Genomic DNA, 8,487 nt, shown 5'->3' with positions numbered 1-8,487 from the left:
CACTGTGACTCTAAATGTTAATTTATAGGAATGGTGTTGAGAACACAGCTGACAAAAAGAAAAAAAATACTGAGTAAACTGTGGGGAGGAAAGAAAGGCCATGAGGGGAGAAAATGTGCCGAAGAAGGAAAGGCCAGCTGAAGATTGCATCCCCATGATTGCGAGAAGAACGACTTTAATATCATGAATTATGAAACACTAATTCAGAGAAACTTCTGTCTGGGAAATGGGAAGAACAACTGCTTGTTCAAGGGCTTAGACTGAATATCTGGCTTTGGCAACATTTTATCAGTGAGAGGTGTGTGTGTGTGTGTGTGTGTGTGTCTGTATATGTGTGTGTCTGTGCATGTGTCTGTGTCTATGTATGTCTATATATGTGTGTGTTTGTGTGTGTCTGTAATTGTGCATGTCTGTGTGTGTATGCATCTATGTGTGTCTGTGTATGTGTATGTATGTGTCTGTGTGTGTCTGTGTGTCTGTGTATGTGTATGTCTGTGTCTGTGTATATCTGTGTCTGTGCATATCTGTGTCTGTGTGTGTGTCTGTGTATGTCTATATATGTGTGTATATGTGTGTGTCTGTGTATATGTCTGCATGTATTCATCTGTGTGTGTTTGTATATATGCTTATCTGTGTATGTGTGTGTTTGTGTGTGTGTTTGTGTATGTGAATGTCTGTGTATATATGCATCTGTGTGTATGTCTGTGTATGTCTATGTATGTGTGTGTCTCTGTGTGTGTATGTGTGTGGGGGTATGTCTCTGTGTATATACATCTGTGTGTATCTGTGTGTGTGTGTGTGTGTGTGTTAGCATCTTTAAAATAAGAGTGTGGCGCGTGGATCCTCTGTGGCTCTAGAAGGCAAGCAGCTAGCAGGTTGATTCCTTTCTGCTCAGGGAGGATTAGAAGAAGGTGGGACCTGAGGACTGTGCTGGGATGGTTTGAGATGAAGGGATACTTGGATGGATGCTACAGCAATAACAGTGTAGCCAGGAGGAGAAGCCGTTACTGCTCAAAGATCTCTATAAGGAAAGCTGATATATGGCAGTGGACAAGGATCCAGAGCAGGAGGGACACTGGGGTATACAGACACACACTTGTCTGAAATCAGTTTGACAGTCTGTTTGTGCAGCTGCCTGCCAGCCTGGGTGGCTGTGTCCTGACATGGCTCTCAGTTCAGGAAAGCTCTTCCTTAAACCAAATGAGATCACCTTCGGAGCTGTCTCCCTGTAGAGCAGGGAGAGTGAGCTGGCGACATGGCTCTCCACTCTTGACTCCAGCATCTTCCGCTGCGTCTTGTGCTGCATATAACCTCTGCAAATCTGGTCTCTTATCCCCTACCGTCTTAGTCAGCTAAGTCTGGCTTCAGTTACCCCTCCAGAGAAGGTTGGGATTCTTCACGACGCTGGATTAACACATTCACGAGCTCTGAGGACTTAAAAGATTCTGTACTTAAAAACTGCCCCTGCCCAACACAGCAAAAGAGAATATAAAACTACTGTTTATTTCTTGAACAAATACACAAGATGCACATTTATTCAGAGCAGCTTCTTTCTTGAGTCTCCTCTGATTCAAATGCTCTCCCTAGCTTTCTAGTGTAAGATGTCTTAAGTTTTTCTTTCTTAGTCTCCTTTTCTGAGCCTTTTTTCAGGATGCCCCATGCAAGGAAGTACTTAGAGTCGCTGTGAACTGCCTCCCTTAGGCATCTCCATGGTTCTTTGAACACACCCTGGACTTTGTACCCTGGTGATCATGTGCCTGTGTACTGAGGCGTCAGTGCTGTCTTCCTCTGAGAAATGACTCTATGGAACAGGGATTGTGGGGCGTTCGTCAGTGACTCAAATACCCAGCTGCTTAGCGAGCACTTGGTGAACAGCAAACACCTTTGAAGTGAGGAGTGGGGAAGTCAAGAAATCTGCGAGGATGGTAAACTGCATGCTCAGAGGGAGGATTAAAGCTGAGTAGAGAAGAACAAATGGGACAAGAGGCATCTTCCTGTAAAATACTCGTTTAATCAAAGACTTAGAGAATGTCTTTGTTCTTCACATTTTTTATTACATATTTATTTACTTTGAGTGTGTGTGTGTGTGTGTGTGTGTGTGTGTGTGTGTGCACGAGCGTGCATGCATGCACACTCACCGATGACCACAAATGGCAGTCAGGGACAATTGGAAGGAGTCAGTTCCCCACTTGCACAGTAGGATCTAGGGACTGAGTTCACATCCTCAGGATTGACAGTAATCGCTTCTCCAGCTGGACCATCTCGCCAGCCCTACGGATCACCTAACGTTATCCTTCTGGTGAGATTACTTGGTTTACCTTTAGATATTTACGAGTAAAGGACAGTGTAACACTGTCATTACAATCAGTGTAAAATTGACAGCTTTATAAAACTCATTTTAAAAATTCTGTTCTGTTCCGTTCTGGTGCCCAGACTCTATCCTCTCCCTCCACTCTCATTTCTTTTCCCACCTTTGTTCTCTCAATAAGCAAATCCGGAGCACTTAGCAAAAGCTAGTCATTGTGCTAGGTCCCCAGGTGAACAGCCAGTCCTGCTCGCCTTGCTTTCAGGAGGCTTAGAGTTCAATCAACATGAGTGGGTGCTCGGTGAGAGTTAGACAGAAGCAATGAGTTCTGTTGTGCTTTTGCACAGTAGGATGAGAATAGATAATGGTAATGTACATTTCTAAAACCCTAACGAGAAAGTGTTTTGAGGTTTTCACCACAAAGGAATAGCGGGTTTGACCTGATTTAAACATTATCCAATGTATTCATGCCTTAAAACATACGGTACTTTGTTAGCATGTATAAATTTCATATATCATTTCTTTCCAATCACTTTGAGTGTCTCATCTCTGTGTTGACTTTTATCTTCATGTCCAAAGGAAAGCTTATTCTCCCCTGCCCCGCCCCTCACCCTCACCTCACTTCTTGGGGGAGGGGGTCTTTAGCCTACATTTTACTGTTGTTTTTATTTTTAGTGGTGAGTTCTTTTTAAAAAAAAAAAAAAAAAAACAACTTTTAAAAAGTTAATTATTTATTTACATCCCAAATGTTGTCCCCTTCCTATTCCTATCCCCCTCACAGAGCTCTTCCCCCATCCCCCCTCCCCTTTGCCTCTGAGAGGGTGCCCCCCCCCCAGGTATCTCTCCACCCTGAGGGCGTTAACTCTCTACAGGATTAAGTGCATCCTCTACCACTGAGGCCAGATAAGGCAACCCTCTGCTACATAAGTGCTGAGGATTAAGTGCATCCTCTACCACTGAGGCCAGACAAGGCAACCCTCTGCTACATAAGTGCTGAGGANCAAGGCAACCCTCTGCTACATAAGTGCTGAGGATTAAGTGCATCCTCTACCACTGAGGCCAGACAAGGCAACCCTCTGCTACATAAGTGCTGAGGCCTAGTATTAACTCCTGCATGCTCTTTGGTTGGCAGCTCAGTCTCTGGGAGCTCTCCAGGTCCAGGGTAGTTGACACTGTTGTTCTTCCTATGGGGTTGCAATTCCCTTCAGTTCCTTCAATCCTTCCCCTAACTCTTCCATAGGGGTCCCTGACTTCCATAGGGTTGCCTATAAGTATCTGCATCTGTCTCAGTCAGCTGCTGGGTAGAGGCTTTCAGAGGACAGCCATGCTAGGCTCCTGTCTGCAAGCACAACATGGCATCAGTAATAGTGTCAGGGATTGGTGCCCACCCATGGAATGGATCCTAAGTTAGGCTGGTCACTGGTCAGCCATTCCTTCTGTCTTTACTCCATTTTTGTCTCTGCGTTTCTTTTAGACAGGAGTAATTTTGGGTTAAAAGTTTTGTGGGTGGATTGGTATCCCCATCCCTCCACTGGGGGTCCTTTATGACTACTGGTGGTGGTCTCTTCAGATTCTATAACCCCACTGTTGGGCATTTCAGCTAAGGTCACCCAGATTGAGACCTGGGAACCTCCCCCATCCTAGATCTCTGGGACTTTCTAGAAGCTTTCCCCATACTCCCTCACCCCCACCCCCTGCAGCTGCATATTTTTGTTCATTCTTCTGGCCCTCTGGGCCTCTTTCCTGTCTTATTTCCATACCTGATCCTGCCCCCCCCCTGCTTTCCCCTCCTCCTCCCCTCTCCCACCCAGGTCCCTCCCTCCCTCTGCCTCTCGTGGTTATTTTGTTCCCCCTCCTAAGTGGAATTGAAGCATCCTCGCTTGGGCCTTTCTTCTTCTTCTTCTTTAACTTCTTAGGATCTGTGAGGTATATCATGGGTATTCTGTATTTTTTGGCTAATATTCTCTTATCAGTGAGTACATACCATGCATGACCTTTGTGGTCTGTGCTACCTCATGCAGGATAATATTTTCTAGTTCCATCTATTTGCCTGCAAACTTCATGATGGCAAAATTCATGATGTCCTTGTTTTTAATAGCTGAACAGCATTCCTTTGTGTGAATGAACCACATTTTCTGTATCTATCCTTTGGTTGCAGGACATCTGGGTTGTTTCCAGATTCAGGTTTTTATGAATAAGGCTGCTATGAACATAGTGGAACAAGTGTTATCACTGAGTAGAGAAGTCAGGGCAGAAATTTAAACAGGAACAGAGGCAGAAATCACAGAATAAATCTGCTTACTGGTTAGTTCTCAGGCTGGTTTTCAACTACCTTTCTTGAATGTTCTGAGCCCACCTGTCCAGGAATGGAACCAACAGTGGGCTGGGCTCTCCCATATCAATCAACAATCAAGAAAACATCACACATATACGCCTATGGGCCACTTTGATGGAGGCAACTTTGCAGTTGAGTCCTGTCCTCCGAGATGACTGTAGCCTTTGTCTAGTTGACAAAAATTAACCAGCATAGTAGCATTTCACAGGTGTTTTCCACATCTTCAAGCTCCAACATTTTTCTCTCCTGCACTGATTCTTGAGAGATACAGGGGGTAGTCGTACAGGGGGTGGTATCAATATCCTGTTTAGGATTGAGCCCTCAGCACATACTTGTTCTCAATACCTTAAATGGCCACAGGTCCCCACATTCACCATTGTTCACTGAAGAGAAGTGTCTCCAATGAAGTCTGGGGGGAATCTTGCCTATGTGTATAAACATAAATATGTAGAAAGCAGCTTGATGCTATGTCAATTTAGCTAAACAACTCTTGGTGCCTGACAACCCCTCAGCCATGAGCTTTTGACTGAATTTATGGTGTCTGATATGAATTCTTTGTTGTGAAATAGGCCTCAAATCTAATCAAAGAGTGGTTAGTTACAGTGGTCACAATAGAGGCACCACTATTGTACCAGTGGTTGCAGGTTGGTGTTGTAGTTAATAGGCCTCACAACTTGGTAAGACCTTTGATGCCTTCTCTACCCAGCAGCATGTATAGTACCTCCCACCACTAAGCTAGTCAGAAGGAGAAGCTTCTAGTTCAGTTCTAGCTTGATTTCCTCGTATCTTGAGAACAAAAGAAAGTATGTGGCATTTTCAGCAATAGGATCTTACCAACTAGTTCTGGTGAGCAACCAAGGAGACGAGCAAGTCCTTATATTACTTTGGGGGCACTTTTATTTAAAGACAGAGTCTCGTTATGTAGTTCTGGATGACTTCAAACTCCTCACAAGCCTCCTTCCTCTGCTTCTGAATGCTAATATTACAGGCATGCAACACTATGACCATGTGTTTTCCCATATATTGTGTATTGGAAATGGACTCTACCTGGGTCATTAAGGTTCAACTGTGGCAAGCACTTAAGGTCTATTTAGCCTGCTCAAGGCTGGGGCACAGTCCATCATGGTTTCTTAGATTTTTTTCCCCCCTAGTCAAGCAATTTGTAGTGTTATCTTTTTATTCAGATTTCACTTCATAGAAAAATAAGGTTCAGTGTCTTGAGGGCCACATTCAATAGCTTCATGGGCATCCAGTCAACAACACCTAGACATTAGGAACCTTTACGAAGCTAAAATAGTTTGTGGTAATTTGAGTAAAAAATCTCCTCCATAGGGTTGACCTCAGCCTACTTCCAGTTCTCTCTCTGCTTCATGCTGGTCATCAAGGATGTGATCTCTCAGCTTCCTGCTTCTGTCACCATGTCTCAACAGAAAACTAAATAACACAGTTTTTATTCAATAATAAAATTTCAGAGTTGGGTGGGGGATTATACTTTTGACAAACAACTTTAAAATTTTAATAGCTCCTTTTTTTTTTCTGTATACCAGAGAGTCGTTTCTGCTTTGTGGAATTTGTCTGGCTCCAAAACTTCTTCAGTAGAATATGAATTACTCCTCACATTTCTTTCTTTAGAACATACATAATACATATATACACACGAGTCTATATTTCTGGCTATTAAAAGTTACCTCCAACCAGGCGTGGTGGCGCCTTTAATCCCAGCACTCAGGAGGCAGAGGCAGGCAGATTTCTGAGTTCGAGGCCAGCCTGGACTACAGAGTGAGTTCCAGGACAGCCAGGGCTATACATAGAAACCCTGTCATGAAACCACCACCCCCCAAAAAGAAAAAAGTTACCTCCTCTGTGCTGGCATTTTTATCATAAAAGGAAAGTTGTAAAATCTTCCTGTGTACCAAACATTGATCTGAACACTGTGCATATATTTAATCCTTACTATTTTATAAGGAAGTATATAATGAAGTAGTATTATTCCTAAAATACAAATGAAGAAGCCAGAACATACACTTTTGATAACTTGTTCAATATCACAGAGATACCAGTCAGCCATAGCAGAACTCAGAATCTAGATCTCTGAAGTGGGAGTCCATGCCAGGCACATACACAAAACTAGCAGCATTCAATGTGACCATCATTAAGCAGACATCATTAAGTAGAGTCATAGACAACAATTTACATAGACATCACCACAGAAATGCTGTCACAATTAATTTTGTGTTTTCTTGCCAAACACAGACCTACATGTTGCTTCAATGGTGTTTAGGGGTAGGCTCAACATTTTAAGTTAAAATAAAGCAGGTTATGCCTTACACTAAGGGTATGCCTGTTGCATTAGTCAGGATTCTCTAGAGTCACAGACCTTAAGGAATGTCTCTACATTTTAAGGAAAATTATTGGAATGACGTATAGCTTGCAATCCAACAATGGACAGCTGTGAGTGGGAAGAAGTCCAAGAGTCTAGTAATTGCTCAGTCCCAAGAGGCTAGGTGCTTCAGCTGGTATTCCGTATAAGCTGGAATTCCTAAGAAGTGGGTTCCAACAGATATGTTGGCAGTAAGTGCAAGTAAGCAAAGAAGGAAGCCTTCCTGCTTCCATTGTCCTTATGTAGGCCTCTAGCAGAAGGTATGGCCCAGATTAAAGGTGTGTACCACCATGCCTGGACCTAATCTGTTCTTTATGTGGAACTTGCTCTGTCCCAGGCTGGCCTTCAATTCAGAGATCTGCTTGCCTCTTTCTACTGGAATTAATGCTGTATACCACCTTGCCTGGGCCTAAGCTTTTCATGTCCACTATGCCTCAAGATCTGGATCAAAAGCCTATGTCTTCCAGCTTCAAGATCTGGATCACCGGTAAGTACTCCATTTCTGGATTGTACTTCATATAGATATAGTCAAGTTGACAACTGGGAATAGCCATCATGCCTGTTCAATCAGTGTGAGACTTGAATATAAAGAAAACAGAAGAGAAAGAGAAGAAAGAGAAAGAGTAGGAAGAGGAAGTTCTTCAGTAGACTGTCTTTGGACTTTATGTTATCAGCTTTCTCTCTGACTGCCTCATACTGTCAGTCTCAACAATCATATAAGCCAATTTCTTATAATGAATGTCTTTGGCTAAATGATAGACAGATAGTAGATGGTAAGTTAGATATACAGATGATAGATAGTAAACAATAGACAATGACTGACAGGTGATAAAGACATGATGCACACACTCCATTAGTTGTTCTCTGGAGAATCCTGACTATCTGAATAGATTTCAAGATACAGATTTCAAGCAGAAAGAAGGAATATTCAAAATACCACTGAACTTTACAACACACAGACATTTTAAATGAATGTGGTCTTTTTCCCCCCATGAATCATATTCTGAAAATAACATGCTTCTAAAATCCTGGACAGATGATTCGACCTGCTATATTTTTATCCGGTTGAAAAGATCAAAAGAAACATTTTTGTTTTAACATTGCCATAACTGGCTTCTTTCTGTGTTATTCCATTAGAATTGTAGACTGCTCTTGCACTCACTTAAGAGAGAAAGTTAATTACTTTACTTACTCAAAGCACATTGGAATGCCTAATGGTAGGTACTGTTCCTAGACCCCGACTCTAAGAAACTTTGAGGGGAGCCAGACAAGTTAAAATCATTGCCTGATGTATTTAAATCACACCCCAAATTTAAAAGGCACAAAGCATTGCTGTCTAAATGTACAGAAGCATCAGGAAAAGGAGGTCGCCATGGAAGGCAGAGTGCAGCTTAGGTAGGCACAGAGGAGTCGATCCGCCCTTTCCCTTGTCTTTTCTGCCATTTACTCTTCTCTATATGGCTTCAG

Source organism: Mus caroli, chromosome 3 (genome assembly GCF_900094665.2).
Source record: "Mus caroli chromosome 3, CAROLI_EIJ_v1.1, whole genome shotgun sequence".
Classification (NCBI taxonomy): domain Eukaryota; kingdom Metazoa; phylum Chordata; class Mammalia; order Rodentia; family Muridae; genus Mus; species Mus caroli.
The sequence above is the reverse complement of the archived record's forward strand: the minus strand, read 5'-3'. Positions refer to the sequence as shown.